General features: G+C 39.7%; 1 protein-coding gene and 1 long non-coding RNA gene across 3 annotated transcripts in view; one reads left to right on the top strand and one right to left on the bottom strand.

Annotated features, from left to right (window-relative positions):
• The window catches only part of vegfc (vascular endothelial growth factor c), a 222,495-nt gene that overhangs the window by 75,937 nt on the left and 130,030 nt on the right, over window positions 1-16,528 (top strand). The gene's annotated exons all lie outside the window — the stretch shown is intronic.
• Window positions 11,518-15,032, bottom strand: LOC132396610 (uncharacterized). The gene is made up of 3 exons (XR_009513043.1): window positions 14,997-15,032; window positions 14,798-14,893; window positions 11,518-13,821 (listed from the first exon to the last, which is right to left on the bottom strand). It is a non-coding gene; the product is annotated as an uncharacterized LOC132396610 (long non-coding RNA).

Raw genomic sequence — 16,528 nt, 5'->3', positions numbered from 1 at the left:
TTTACTTGCAATAAATGCTGGCATTATTGGTGACGTACACATCCTGCGAATGAATCAAAACAAAGCTTTCAGTCCAGATTTCTGTACTGAAGCCTCCTGATTGGGACTTGAACCTGATTCAGAAGTGAATGTGCTACAATCCTGAGCCAAAGCTCAAGCTGTAAAGCATGAATGTTACTGAGGATTCATGTTTGTAATTCGAATGGCACGGTAGATTAGTGGTTAGTGTAACACTGTAACAGCACCTGCAACTTGGTTTCAACTGCTATCTGTAAGGAATTTGTGCATTCTCCTTGTTGCTGCGTGGGATTCCTCCAGACCCTCTGGTTTCCTCCCACATTCCAAAGAAGAACAGGTTAGTTGATTAATTGGTCACATGGGTGTAATTGGGAGGCACAGCCTTTTTGAGCCAAAAGAGCCAGTTACCATGACGTATCTCCAAATAAAATTTGGAAAGGAACTGTTGAATTCGACATTGGACTTGAGATATAATTTACACAATATTTCATTTCAAACACTTTGTTGTCCTTTGGATGTATAGTTGGCTCCTACAAGCAAAGGGCATTTCATTATGGAATTTACCTGGGTCTATCAAGAGACAGACATGTTAAGAGACCTTAGAGACATCATAATCATGAATGCCGCCTCGAGGACGGCACATATCCAAGTATGGTTCTGCCTTTCATCCACTATGGGGAAAGACTCTTCACTAACTGGTCCCAGAATAATAATCTGTCCATCTAGAGCCACAGACGTGATCTTCACTGTGCCTCTCTTCCAGGATAATGAAGCACTGTGTTCTTTACCTTTATTGACTTCACTAAAGCCTTTGGCGCCAAATATTGAGTTTGAATTTATTCAAATCTTACATCCGTCCCACTACGTGAGGGAGTAAAAATCTTTGTGTTATGACTCCGTCACAATGTACAGACATGTGAACTTAACTTCAACACTGGAGCTGCAATCTTAGCATGTATATACATTCTGATGCCAAGCCCTAAGTGCTTGCTGACTTGTTCACTAATGAACATCTTATGTCTGCCGAAGTTGTCTAACAACCCATCCTCACTGCTTGAAGATATACCAGAGAAACAGTAGTGTATGATAAGACCCTGGAAAATGCAGGCAATTTCCCATATCCGTGAGCCTTTGTCTGTGTAAGAAAAGAAAATGCCTGAAGATCAAGACCTCAAACTCAGCATAAAGTCAAAGTAAAGTTATTAATAAAGTACATATATACTTAACGGCCACTTTATTAGCTACACCTGTATACCAGCTCAATAATGCAAATATCCAATCAGCCAATCATATGGCAGCAATTCAATGCAGAAAAAGCATGTAGATGTGGTCAAGAAGTTCAGACCAAACATCAATATGGGAAGGAAATGTCATCTAAGTGATTTTCACCGTGGAATGATTGTTGGTGCTAGACAGGGGTAGTTTGAGTATCTCAGAAACTGTTGATTTGGGATGGCATGGACAAGTCTTTTTATCAGGAGCGGTCAGAATTCTAATATTGGTGTGGTACAGTAGGATATTCAGCATAAAGAGAGACTCTACAACTCATATTCATTATTTATTTACTTATTATCATTTTGTATTTGCACAGTTTGTCTTCATCTGCACATTGGTTATTTGTGTGTAGTTTTTTATTGACTTAATTTGATTTTTTTGTTCTACTGTGAAAGCCTGCAAGAAAATGAATCTCGGTGTAGTATATGGTGACATAGATGTACAATCTGTCGATAATAAATTTACTGTGAATTTAGAAAGCAATTGGCTTCCTCTGAGGGACTGCAGCAAGCATTGCTTCTGAGTAACAGCTCACATTAATCCTTGTCCCCTCAGATAATGAATTCCAGGTGACCATCGTCCAACAGTTTCACCACCACCGTTTTCTTCGTGGTGAAAAGCTGAAATATACTTCACAAGATAACTGCATCAAGCATGATTACCATTTTGATCTTTTTCCCTTCGTAAGTCTGATTTCAGTCATCTGTATAATAAATACCACAGCTAAGCTTGTAACTGGGAGTTTTGCCTAAAATGCAGTAAGTTATTTCTGTATCAATTACCCTGTTAAGAAAATGGGAGGAATATATAAGCACAGGGTCTTTGTATTGAACGTTGTCAGGTGAAAGTTTCATAACTAAATGCTATATTCATTAGAAGGTCTTGGTGCATAAGAACATTAGAAATAGGAGCAGGAATAGGCCATACAGTTCTTAAGTTTGCACTACCATTCACTGAGATCGTGTTAGCCCTATAATGCTTAGCGTCCCCCTGTACCCATTATTCTCAACATGAGATAATCCCAGCCAAGATAAAAGCAAAAGAGAAATATAGAACATAAAACAGTACAGCGCAGGCCCTTTAACACATAATGTTCTGCTGATCAATCTAACCTTTCTTTCCTATATAGTCCTCCGTTAGAGAGATACAGCACAGTACAGGCCCTTCTGGCCCAAAAGCCTCATGATGCCCAATTACACCCGAGCGACACATGGGCCCACTGACCCTTATGTCTTTGGAGTGTGGGAGGAAACTGAAGGATCCAGAGGAACCTCCCATGTGCATATCTAAAAGTTTCTTAAATTTCCCTTTTGCAGGAGTCCCCAAACTGGGGTCCACGGATCCTTGGTTAATGGTAGGGGTCCATGGCATAAAAAAGATTAAGAATCCCTGCCCTAATGTATCTTCCTCTACCACCAACCCTGGCAGTGCGGTCCATGCACCCCCATGTAATAAAACAATTCTGACACCACCCCTCCATACTTTCCTCCAGTCACCTTTAATTATGCCCCCTCATATTAGCCACAAATGCTGGAAAGATTAAGCTTCTATGGAAAGAGATACAGAGCTAACAATTTGAGAAAGTCCTTTGCCAGAACTGGAAAGAAGAATAAACAAGGTTGTTTTAAGTTGCAGGGAAGGTGTGGAGGGAAGAAGAAGACAAAGCAGATATCTCTAATAGGCCAAGCACAGGATTACCATGGTGATATGTTGTAGAGGTCATCCTGTTAATGTGTTAATTCGGGGAGCTGGAGTTCAAAATGGAGCACAGGACATTAGATGAAGACAACTAGAGATGAGGAACAAAGAAACATGAAGTGGAGAAGATGCAAGATAGTGATGACTCAATAACCTGATAATGATTGAGGGATAGAAACTGGATGTTTTTGAAATATTGTCATGGGAGCATTTATTTATGAGACATAGGTGCCCAGAATAAACATCTCAGCAAAGGACAGTCTATATCCTTACTGCCTTGGAGAGTCAGCCTAGAAATTTGTATAGTCATTGCTAGAGTAAACTGGAAGCCATATACTTGCTGAAAACAAAGGAAATTCCAAGGTGAGAGTATGGGTCAGTTTGCAGTAAATGATAAATCAAGAGGCAAGAATTCAAATGTTCTTTTTATATTCTTTAGACCTGCCATGTGAACCCAGGAAGTAATGATTACTCAGTGAGAAATAACATAATTTCACAAACCATTCAAACTCCTCAAAGGTATTAGAACAATAATAGACAAACACAATTGGAATGTCAATTGTCACTGATATGGGCCTCAGAATCGATGTAGTCATTATTACACAGGATGTTTTGCCATCCCTATTGTGTACTTAATATCTTTGGAGGGAAAAAATAAGGCTTACATTTATTGTTATCCATGGGAACGAGCTAAAGCATGGGCTTTCATATAAGTCATCTTACTCATGTCATGTGTAATTGGTGGGAAGCTGCTGTTGGTGCCTGGGAGGGGTGTGTAGCAAGGTGGGAACACTGGAAAATTCTGCCCTGATGAACAATTCCTACTTATGAACAGCGGAAAACCAACATCCCAACAAAGGATGGATTTTTGTGAGAACGACAGACAGCACCACATGGAACTGTCGACGCCCCCCCCCCCCCCCCTATTCAATTGTTAGAAAGCGTGAGACTCAAACACAAATCTTCTAAACTTCCTGAGAGGTGCTCAACAGCGACTTCTCAACTGTACTCCAATATTCGACGGTCACACAGCTGAGCTCCTCCAATTCCCCAGCAGTGGCCCTCTGCATTTTGCCTACTGGAAGTATGCCAGTTGGATTACGTGTGTGATCTAACTAGAGTAGCTTCCAATCAATCAAGATCAGCTTTATTTGCCACAAATACATCGAAACATTGAAACACAGTAAAATGCATCCTTTGCATCAATGGCCATCACAGTTTGAGGATTTTCTGGGGGCAGCCCACAAAGGTTGTCACACTTCTGGCACCGTTGTAGCACTAACCCTAACCCATACGTCTTTGGTATGTGGAACGAATCTAGAGAACTGGAGGAAACTCATGCAGTAATGGGGAGAACTCTTTACAGACCTCGGAGTGAATTGAATCCTAACTGATGATTGCTGTTGAGGTAAAGCTTTATACTGCCTTTAGTGACTTCATTCATTTTAGTGGCAATTAACTGCTTTGAGGGAAAGATAAAATATTCAAATAGATGGCCTATTTTCTAAACAATGGAGTTAATGAGTTATTTTAAAAGTTTAACAGTGTTGATTGGTATGCAACAGATAACTAATACTTTTAACTATTGCAAGATGCTTTGGATATTCGGAAACTTTTTTCCAGTTTTGAAAGCCGGCTAAGCTTTTCACAGCTTCTGCCAATGACATTCAGAAGTCCCCGCATTTTCTTGCCAAGCAGGCTAAAGCTGGTTTGCTTGAGTAAGTCATTCCTCAAGGTTATGTATTTCCCCTTGGCAGTCAGTGTCCAATTTTGCTCAAAAATGCTACCAGGGTAATTTATTAACTCAAAGAGAAGATATAAATAAGTGTTTTTTGTTCTAGTTGAGTTACAAGGCAAAGCAACTAGCTTGGAAATGATCAGGTTAATACCTTCTTGTTATGTTTTGTAACACCAAAACTAATTGCAAGTAAAACAGTAGGAGACCAGGATAAATGTGTATTTTTTTCTTTGACTTTAATTAGGCATGCACATATGACATGGTGGTGTAATGTGGTATGCCATTCACGTACTTTTACATAAACCCGTAATTAATTATTTAAACAACAAGGAATGCTTAATCAAACAATGTGTTTATAATATTACTTAAATATTAGCAAAATATTAAATACTTAACAAGAAAGGCTACATTGAGAGAGAAACAGAGAAACACAAGATTCTGCAGATACCAGCAATCTTGAGCAATGCAACACACACAAAATGCTGGAGGAACTTAGCGAGTCAAGCAGTATATACTGAAGGGAATAATCAGACAATTCCTGGGGCTGAGAATTTTCAGAACTGATTTCACGTTGTCGCTTTGGGGTAGAGATAGGCATATTGCTATTACAACACCAGTGACTGAGTTCAATTCTGCTGATGTCTGTAAGCTTTTTTGTTTTTACTACAGACAGGTGCGATGTGGCTTGTAGGTTGTTGTATTTCCCGATTGCACATGTTATTCCCACAGGAGTTATGTTTTCTCCAGTATAAGTTCTTAGTTGAATATCTGCAGGCTTCAGTTCAGTATCTTTGAAATGCCATTCAAAGTTATTTTGTGGAAAAAGTGAAACAGCTGAGCCAGAGTCCAATTCCATTTTAATTTGTTTCCCATTCACTTCTAGTGTAATCGATGTTGCTTGTCTACCCTAGTTTTCATATCGTAAATCTCACACCTGTGTCACTCTCACCGTTATAAGATTTTTCATCAATAGCATGTAGATTAGTGTTCTTTTTAAAATTGCAACTTGACTTTTTATCACTTCCCTGTGGACTCCATTTATATTTGTCTGCTTGACAAGCTTTTTGTATGTGTGCTACTCTGTTGCATTTTCTACAAGTTTCACCTTTAAATCTGCATTGGTCTGATGGATATGAGCTCTTGCCACAACGGAAAAATGATTTGTCTGGCGAGGCCAGTTTCTGTCCCATCATTGCAATGTCGATCATGATCATGTTCATTCCTGACTGCAACTCAATTGCGTCTCTGTCTGCTGTTTCCATTGACACAGAAATTTCAACTGCTCTTTTAAATGTGAGTTGTGTTTCAGTTAGGAGCTGTTTTTGAATGCTTTCTTGTAAGATTCCACAAACCAAACAATCTCTCAGTACATCATTAAGCCCATTACTGAACTGACAATGCTCAGACAATTTTTTCAATTCTGCCACATACACTGAAATGGGCTCCCCTTCCATTTTCATTCTGCTCATGAAACCTAATGTGTTCCGCAAACAATAGAGGTTTTGGTTCTAAATGTTCACGCATTACTACCACAATACCAGCAAAACTCATTTTGGCTAGTTTGGTTGGAGCAGTTAAATTTCTAAGTACACTCTTCTGCCTGATGCACTCAGCAAAATTGCCACTTGTTTCTCATCATTTGCCTTAAACCCCTGATCATTTGGCTTAGTATACTATGTCCAGTTATCCCTTGTGCATCCTTTTGATATTTTTAGCCATTTCTGCTTTTGTAAGTTTATGATTATTATCACCCAGTAATCAACAGTTTATAAACCCTTGAATATCTTCTGTTTCCTGTCTTTTTTAAAACTTGATCATCTTTTCCTTTTCTAAAGAAACCACATGCTGCATTTTTTAATATTCAAATGTCCCGCTGTGTTTCAACAGGTTTTCTTGAGTTTGTTTTATAACTTCCTCAATACCACTGTGATATTTTGTAATTCCAAAACTGATTGAAAGAAAAATACAGATCAACTAGAATAAACATGTACTCTTCACTTTGACTTTAGTGCGGCACACAAAAATGACGTGGTGGCGTAATAATGTATACAACTTGCATATATTTATGTATAACTCATAATGACCTATTTAAACAAACAAAAATGCCCAAACAGTATATTTACAATATTATTCAAATATTACTGAAATACAGTACTAAATACACATTTCTCCTACATTATAAACATGTTTGAATATGTTTGAATTGTAAGTGATCTTAGTGCAGCAATTTAATTAGTTGAACCATACTCTGCAAAGTTCAAAATGTACTCTTGTAATTTTATATTTTTAGTCATGGAGAGTCATTGGCTCATACAGAGAAATAAAGCAGAAACAGCTCCTTCAGCCCACTGCGCTTGTGCTAACCCCACACACTCCTATATTATCCCAATTTTTATTTATGCCACTTTCTCATCATCTCCTCAGGCACAGATTATACTACTCACCCACAAACAAAGGATAAAATATTTTGCCTGATTAATCTACCAACCTGCACAGCTTTGGGATGTGGCAAGAAACTAGAGCACCTGGAGGAAAATCACATACACAATGTTAAAAGTCTGGATTGAACCCAGGTGTCTGGAGCCCTGGGGCAAAAGTCAAGTGTTGATAGACCTTTGATGTAATTATTTTGCATACATACAGTACTGTGCAAAAGTTGTAGGCACATATATATAGCAATATATAGCATACATATAGGACTGTTGCACAATACTGAAGTAATTTTATACATTGCGTTGAACTGCTGCTGCAAAAATGAACTAATTTCATGAAAAGTTGAGTGATGATAAACCTGATTCTGATGTTGGTCTCTATTGTGGACTGAGAATGGGAAAGGGGCAGGGAGAGGGGAATTATGGTTGGGGAAAGGGGAAAGGACAGGGGTGGGAGTAGGAAGCACCCAAGGGGCATTCTGTAATGATTATTAAACTAATAGTTTGGAATCAAATGACTTCCTTGGTGCCACAGTGCTGGGTGTGTCTGCGGCTGCCCCTGTCAAACCTTCTCTGCCACCTGTCCCATACCCCACTTGTAGTGATCCACACTCACGATTCCCAACATATTTACAAACTCATTCTCCACTCCATGTTAACTAATTCTGTACTGTGCAAATGTCTTGGGTGCCCTAGCTATATATTTGTGCGTAAGACTTTGCGCAGTACTGTGAATCGTGGATTTTGTCTATATCAGATTCTAAGTATCACTGGAGCCTTTGAGGCCTTAAGTGCTTTCTAAGGTATCTGCATTTCACAATCAACAGTGCAGCATAGGTACTTGTTGGTTAATATGGTGATTGAATTAATGCATATTTTTCCTACCTACTGATTATGAAACAACTGACTGCAACATCACCCTCCAATATCTTTGTCCAGGTGGAAGGAATAGTCCTTTCCTGCTGGCCAAATAGATAAGGAGCTTCGACCATTAGCACTGGTTTCCCAAAGGATTCATCCTATTTCTCACCTCAAGTCTTTCCTTGACAACATCGTCCAAAAATACAGCATCATACATGTCACAAAGATAGATCTATGGAAGAAGAATCCCTTCTGTAACCATCCAACTCTCAACTCTTTATAGAACTTATCTGGTTTATATTAGACTAATTTTATGACTGTAGATAGAGTTATATATGAGATGAATGACCTGCCATGTTGTATTAGCTCTCAGCTCAACAGGACATAAACCTATCTCTATACTTTCTTTCTTCAATATTTGTTATACTTCCCTATAGAAATAAGAAGCACATAACAGTACTTTCAAAAACCTAGAGGTTTAAATGTATATATGTACTGATATGTTATTAGTTATTACAGGTTGAGTACTCCTTATCTGAAATGCTTGGGCCTGGAAGTGTTTTGGATTTCAGATTTTTTTCAGATTTTGAAATATGTAATTATATAGCTTGGGATTGCCAACATTTTTGGCTTAATCCATGTGCTGCCTGCAAGCAGACTTTGTCTTACACTTGTTTATCATACATATGTAGATAACAGTAAAGATTATTTCATACCATTAATATAACAAATATTTAATATGTGCAGGCTAACAAAAGCAACACAGAAGCATTGGGAGAAAACCTGAATCAGCTGTTGTACAACAACAAACAATGGCAGGCTTTCAGTCTCCACCTGATTAAAAGGTTGCAATACACTGTCTTAGTATTTTACTTTTTTTTACATTTTATGTAAGCTATAAAAACCATCAGCATTACAGACTTATTCTCGTGTTAGATTTTCATCATTTGCTAATTTGTTAATAAATTTCTCTGCTGCTTCATAATTAAATGCTTTATCTTTAAAAAATTATAATCCTTAAAGATTTACTGTCGAGTGTTTTCTTAAATTTCTGCAACCAGCCTGCTGAATGTTCACAATTGCCTTCAATGTTCAGTTTGTTGTGATAGATCTTTACTCATTTCATGGGCAGCATACCATTGAGCGGCATATCTTCACTCCTGTGCTGACAAATTCATTCGTTTAATACACGTTCGAGATCTTCATTTTTTTTGCTGTATGCAATGTTGTTCTACTTTTCATTAACTCTGCTCATTACATAAGTGAGGTCACTCCTCAGAACTGTTCTGTGATGTGCAAAGATATCTGCGCATTGCCTGGGAATCTTCCCCAGCACCTTGTGGAATGAATATTTGTGACATCATGTCACAAATAAAAACAAATTGGATTTTGGAATGTCAGATAATGGGTACACAACCTGTACTTTCAGAAATGTCCTTTATATGATGACGTAAATTGGCATCACATAGAGAATTTTAAAAATGTCCACATTGCATGTAAATATCTTGATTCTTGTGTCACTTAGAAGATGTTAGGTATAAGGTTGGGTATTGTGTAACCAAAACAGTTATCAAGGAGATTGGTCTCAAGGAACACATTGAAGGGGGTGGAGTTTATGCATCATGGGCTGAAGGGCCTGTGTTGTGGTGTGCTGCAATATTCTATGTTCTATATTCTATGCTTAACCTTCTTTTTCAAGAACAAATGAATATCAGTTCTGACAACTAATAATTTTACATTTCTGGTACCACCCAGAATCTTTACTGCCTTTTCCAGTACCATTATTTTCTTTATGTCATATGGTAAACACAATCATTCCTGGTTAAGATCACAGTTCAAAGTAAATTTAATATCAAAGTACTGGTGTCATCATCAGATACTACCCTGGCATTCATTTTCTTGTGGGCATGCACAGTAGACTTCAGTAGACACAGTAGAATTCTTACTTCAGTGGTTGGTAAGTTGATGGAAAAGATCCTGAGAGGTAGGATTTATGAACATTTGGAGAGGCATAATATGATTAAGAATAGTCGGTATGGCTTTGTGAAAGGCAGGTCATGCCTTATGAGCCTAATTGATTTTTTTGAGGATGTGACTAAACACATTGATGAAGGTAGAGCTGTAGATGTAGTGTATATGGATTTCAGGAAGGCATTTGATAAGGTACCCCATGCAAGGCTTATTGAGAAAGTAAGGAGGCATGGGATCCAAGGGGATATTGCTTTGTGGATCCAGAACTGGCTTGCCCACAGAAGGGAAAGAGTGGTTGTAGACAGGTCATATTCTGCATGGAGGCCAGTGACCAGTGGGGTGCCTCAGGGATCTGTTCTGGAACCCCTACTCTTTGTGATTTTTATAAATGCCCTGGATGAGGAAGTGGAGGAATGGGTTAGTAAATTTGCTGATGACACAAAGGTTGGGGTGTTGTGTATAGTTTGGAGGGCTGTCAGAGGTTACAACGGAACATTGATAGGATGCAAAACTGGGCTGAAAAGTGGTAGATAGAGTTCAACCCAGATAAATTTAAGGTGGTTCATTTTGTTAGGTCAAATATGATGGCAGAATATAGCATTAATGGTAAGACTCTTGGCAGTGTGGAGGATCAGAGGGATCTTGGGGTCCAAGTCCATAGGACACTCAAAGCTGCTACGCACGTTGACTCTGTTGTTAAGAAGGCATACGGTACATTGGCCTTCATCGATTGTGGGATTGTGTTTAAGAGCCGTGAGGTAACATTGCAGCCATATAGGACCCAGGTCAGACTCCATTTGGAGTACTGTGCTCATTTCTGATCTCCTCACTACAGGAAGGACGTGGAAACCATATAAAGAGTTCAGAGGAGATTTACAAGGATTTTGCCTGGATTGGGGAGCATGCCTTTTGAGAACAGATTGAGTGAACTCGACCTTTTCTCCTTGGAGCGATGGAGGATGAGAGATGACCTGATAGAGGTGTACAAGATAATGAGATGTATTGATCATGTGGATAGTCAGAGGCTTTTCCCCAGGGCTGAAATGGCTAGCACAAGAGAGCATAGTTTTAAGGTGCTTGGAAGCAGGTACAGAAAAGATATTGGGGTAAGTTTTTTATATAGGCATTGGTGAATGCGTGGAATGGGCTGCCGGCGGTGGTGGTGGAGGTGGAAACAATAGGGTCTTTTAAGAGACTCCTGGATGGCTACATGGAGCTTAGAAATACAGAAGGCTATGGGTAAAGCCGAGATAGTTCTAAGGTAGGGACATGTTCGGCACAATTTTGGAGCTGAAGGTCCTGTATTGTGCTGTAGGTTTTCTATGCTTCTATGTAGATACAAAGAAACATAACAGAATCAATGAAAACCTGCATACAAAGGTGGGCAAGTAGCCAATGTGCAAAAGAAGGCAAATTATACAAATACAAATAATAAATAATATTGAGAACATGGGTTGTTTATTTCGGGAGAGCGAGTCCTTGATTGAGGAATCAGTTCAGTGCTGAGGTGAGTGAATTGTGCATGAGCCTGATAGCTGAAAAGTAGTAACTTTCCCTGAATCTGTAGGACTTAAGGCTGCTCTGCTTACTCCAGATGACTGCAGCAAGAAGACAACATGGCCTAGATGGTGGGTGTCCTTGATGGATGCTGCTTTCTTGTATCAATGCTCATAGTAAATGTGCTCAATTGTGCAGAGGACTTTTCCTATGTTGAACTGGACTGAATCCACTACTTTCTTTAGGTTTTTTAGTTCATGGACATTGGTGGTTTCACACCAGGCTATTATGCAAGTCAAGATACTTAACTATAGTGGTTTGTCAGTTTTGGATAACATTCCAAATTTGCACCAACTTCTAAGAAAATAGAGTTCTTGTCTTCTTTGTAATGGCATATATGTGCTGGTTCCTGGACAAATGTACTGAAATGATAATTTAAAGTTACCCTCCTTTTCTCTAATTCCCTGTTGAGGAATTGCTCATGGACCTCTGGTCTCCTCTCCAGGCAGCAGAATTCTGAATGATCTTAAGTGATATTTAAATTGATAGAAAGTAGAACTTCAGTTTGAGCCACATTGGAATTGTTGAGTGTAGAGGTAACAAACGAATTGCCGAAAGAAACGAAGCAGGGACTGAATGGGCAATGTGACAGTTGATGTTTTCGTTGATTGTATAGACATGAGATCCAAACTGAAATGACTTTATTTCTGACAAATTATTTAATCTCCTGACGAAGGGTCTCGGCCCAAAACGTTGACAGTGCTTCTCCTTGTAGATGCTGCCTGGCCTGCTGTGTTCCACCAACATTTTGTGTGTGTTGCTTATTTCTTACATTCTTCACATAGATGAGGAGTAAAAATCTTTACATTATGTCTCTGTCTAAATGTGCTATGTGCTATCATAGTAATTTATAATAAATAGAATTGTCAATCTAACATAGAAGTACACTCAAATCAGCGTGAGTTAATCAGTCTGATAGTCTGGTGGAAAATGCAACTCAAGGTAATTTAAAGTACTGAAGTTGTGGTTCATCTGGTTTAGTTTCAGGGAATTCTTAGAATGTCAGATGCAGTCAGTGGCTATGGAGCAGAATTGTGATGGTGAGGCTCAGATGCAGTGGTATAGTTGTGACAGTGGCTAGCTTATGGAAACAGATGCTATGTTTCGAGAAAATATGGCATTTGGACTGAGATATTATACAGATGCGAAATAGGAAGTGGCCAAGAAGAGTCCTTGGAAGCTAAAGGTAACAGTGAATGTGCAAGAAGAGAAGGCATTTCTGGGTGCAGAGAATAGAAATGTTCAATCCACATAGGGAGGTATTGGAAGCGGATTTTGAGTCCATCTATGCTGAACACAGCAAGCAGGTGAAAAATGCATTGATTCACAAACAAGAGAAAATTCACCCACCGTTTAAATGACATTTTTTACACTGGATCACTCAGTGTAGATGTAGATATCTAAGCATAAAAGTGCTCATAAGATCCTCTGGTAATGCACACAGTTTCTAATATGGGCAAAAAATCTAGGATTTACTTATAAGCAAAGAACTAAGTCAAGGACGTATCAAAATGTACCTTCTCAAATAAAACGCATAAAACTGAGTATGTTGTGAATTCTACAGAGAATTGATATGTAGCTCATTGGTTTCACGACTTTGACTGCTAGCCTGAGATCTCCTATAATCCAAACATGTCCATATGTTACTAATGCAGGTAAGCCTAACAACCTGACCTTTCCCCGGGAGGTCTGGAGTCAGCGATGGGGTAGAAAGCTTTCAATGAGTTTTAGCAGTTCCCATCTGTTTCTGGGCTTATTTTAACTTGGCAATATTATATCAGTAGTCAAAACAATTATAAAATTCTATTCTTAGTCCTGCTTATTAGTGCTTTAGTGCACTTGAAACTGATATCATAATCAAGAGTCGCAGACAACATGAATAGACTAGTCTGCTGAAATGCCAAATAGTATATTGACATAAGCCTGCAGAAGCAGTTCTCATGTCTCAGGCTCCATAATCTTGGCCATGTGCAAGTTCATTACTCAAATGAAAAAGCAAAGCTAATTATTATGATTATGTGGAAGATTGTGCAAATAGGTTTCCTGAAGATACGATGTAACCAAGCTTGGCTTCCATTGTTGCTAGGATGGCACAGAGGTGCAGCCAGGAGAGCTACTGCCTCAGAGTTCCTGTGATCCTGGTTCAAACCTGACCGCCACTGCTTTCTGTGTGGAGTTTGCAGGTTTGTTCTGTCGCTGTAAGCTTCTCCGCCAGGTGCTTCAGGTTCCTTATGAGGTGCTCGTTTGAAGTTAATTGGCACTGTAATTTGTCTATGATGTTCAAAGGTTCATGTTATTGTCAAAGTATGCATGTACAATACAACTCTGATATTCGTCTTCACCAGAAAGCCATGAAACACAGAAAATACACAGAGCTGTTGAAAAGAAAAGCCATCTCTACCCCCCCCCAACACAAAAAAGTAAAGGAAACAAAACTCGCAACCCCTCCAAACCCCCACACCCTCCCTTCCACATAAACCTAACTACCACACCCCCAAAAACCCCCAAACTCCAACCCCCTCCCTTGCAAAAAAAAGTGACACAACATCAAATCGCCAGCCTCCTCCCTCACAGAAAAGAACAACGGCAGTAACATCAAAACCCCCCAGCCCCTGTCTTAACAGATTCACCCACACAGCAAAACAGCAACGTCAAACCCCAAACCTCAACTTCTCCCTCGCATGAAGAGTTACATGTCGGCTACCCCACCAGTCGAAAATAAGAAAAGAAGCACCGAAAACAGAAGGAGGCCAGATACAAAGAGCATTCCAATACCACATAAATCTGAGATCTCAAAACACCATCAGGTTTCGAGGAGAGCGGCCGCACAAACTCAGTGAGTGATTAAATCTAAGGGGAAACTGGTGGGAATGTGTGAAGTAGTTTATAGGAGAATTGAACTGGGAATGGGAATAAGGGTCTCTTTTAAGAGACTCAGATAGGTACATGGATCTTAGAAAAATGGAGGGCTATGTGGTAGGGAAATTCTAGGGCAGTTTCTAGAATAGATTACATGGTCGGCGTAATATTGTGGGCCGAAGGGCCTGTAATGTTCTATGTTCTATAACCAGGCATAGACCCCTTGAGTGAAAAGGATCTTTATCTGCCGCAATAGAAATCTGGCCTTCACACTGTGCCTTGAACCACCTCATTAAATATCTGCCAGAAACTATCTCCCCAGGTTCCAAGCACTTTTCCCTTTAATATCAGTCATGTCGCATAACACATTGAAGTATGCTAAAATTACCTTCATTCTGGTCAACCTAATGGTCACCTTGGAGATTTAACTGTTAAGCAGGTTGACCTGATATTAAAACAGCAAAAAAGCAGTTTTGCTCAAAACCTGCAAGAAACGTAAAACAGCGCTAGAAATTTCAGAGTCAAGCAACAATGCAGGAACAGATTTTTTGAGCAGAATTCACACTAAGTATATATTTTCTGCTTACTATTCAATGTTCTTTGTTCTATATGTAAGGGCTGGAAGATATCCTTCGATAAATTTATAAAGCTTACTGGAGCCTCCTGTCAGCATTCTGTTTCTCCTCATTCCAACTGAGGTTTGGCATTAATCTCAGCCTAAATTTGCTTAATGCTAAGCCTGCCTTCAAATTCAGTTACTCAAATGTGTGTCTGACTTTGAAGGTAGGCTTAACTTAAGCAGAATTTGACGTGAACGTTACAGAGTGACAACGCTGAAGTGAAGGCTCTGCAGGAACAGAAGTGCCAGTGCCCCCTTGTGCTGGCAGCCGATTCTGGCAAGCTGGCACCTGTATAGCTCACGTCATCGAGTCATCGAGCACACATGTGCGTAGGTGCACAGACATGATTAAATCATTGATATGGTGGAGTGAGAGGAGCTAATAATGGCACCAGATGAGTTTGCGGGCCCTGGCAACTTCTTCCAGTTAATCCACGAAACAGCTTTGTCCCATGTCGCAGGAGATTGAAACATCGAGACAGCGGGCAGGTGGTGTATGCTGCCGTCAAAAGAAATTTGCTGCTCTCTCTCTCTTGCTCTCTCTCTCTCTCTCTCATTCTCTCTCTCTAGATGGTGTGTGAGAGTCTGATGACCCTCAAGACGGGAATTCGGTCAAAGCAAAGTGGCAGATTGTAACATTGAAACAGCGAGCTGTTGGTCTCCCCTCTCCTTGTGGCTGGAGCAATATCTCTCTGTCCCTTGCTAGTGGGAGAGAGAGGGCCTGTCTGAGGTCAAAGTGTTGGGATGGACAGTAGTTTTTGATGGACTCTAGATCATGGTCTATTGGGGACTTGCTGTTGATTGCATGGTGAATGGTGGGGGTTAATGCTTTTGCTGGAGAAAGTGTGGGAGGAGTGATGCCTTTGCTGGAGCAAATTGGGGAGGGGTGGTGCTTTTACTTGCTTGTGGATGGGAGCGGAAGAAGGGGCTTTAGGGTTCTAACATTTACTGTCATTTAATCTTTGGGGGGTTTTTTCCCCATGGATGTCTGCGAAGAGTAAAAATTTCAGGTCGTACACTGCATACGTTCTCTGATATTACCTAGAACTATTGAACCATTGACAACATGAAAACACATAGACATCACAAAAATATGCACATAGGCAGCACACATGTATGGAATCACATAAGCACACTGCCGCATATATGCATACATTCTATAGATGTTTAAAATAACTTTTCTTGACATGCTATTTCCATTATCCTGGACTGGTGTTAATATGAGTAAACAGGTTAAAACAGTGATTATCACCATGAGCACGAACTTTTGGTATTGCTTCTGGTTTAGAAATAAGGCTACTTGTATTGTTCAATCCCTTCGGAGGTTCCCATACCCTTGTTTAACAGTATTGCTCCATAGCATTCAAAAGGTTGTGAACCCCTGTTTTAAATGATGGGCAACTACTTTCAATTACAATCCACCTTCCCATCTCCATTCAGACCAACCTCCCATAGGCAGTTGCTTGGTCTGCAGCACAGTTTTATTGAAGGATATTTTAG

The sequence above is a fragment of the Hypanus sabinus genome, chromosome 7, assembly GCF_030144855.1.
Source record: "Hypanus sabinus isolate sHypSab1 chromosome 7, sHypSab1.hap1, whole genome shotgun sequence".
NCBI classification, from domain to species: Eukaryota; Metazoa; Chordata; class Chondrichthyes; order Myliobatiformes; family Dasyatidae; genus Hypanus; species Hypanus sabinus.
This window is presented reverse-complemented; position numbering and strand designations above follow the sequence as displayed.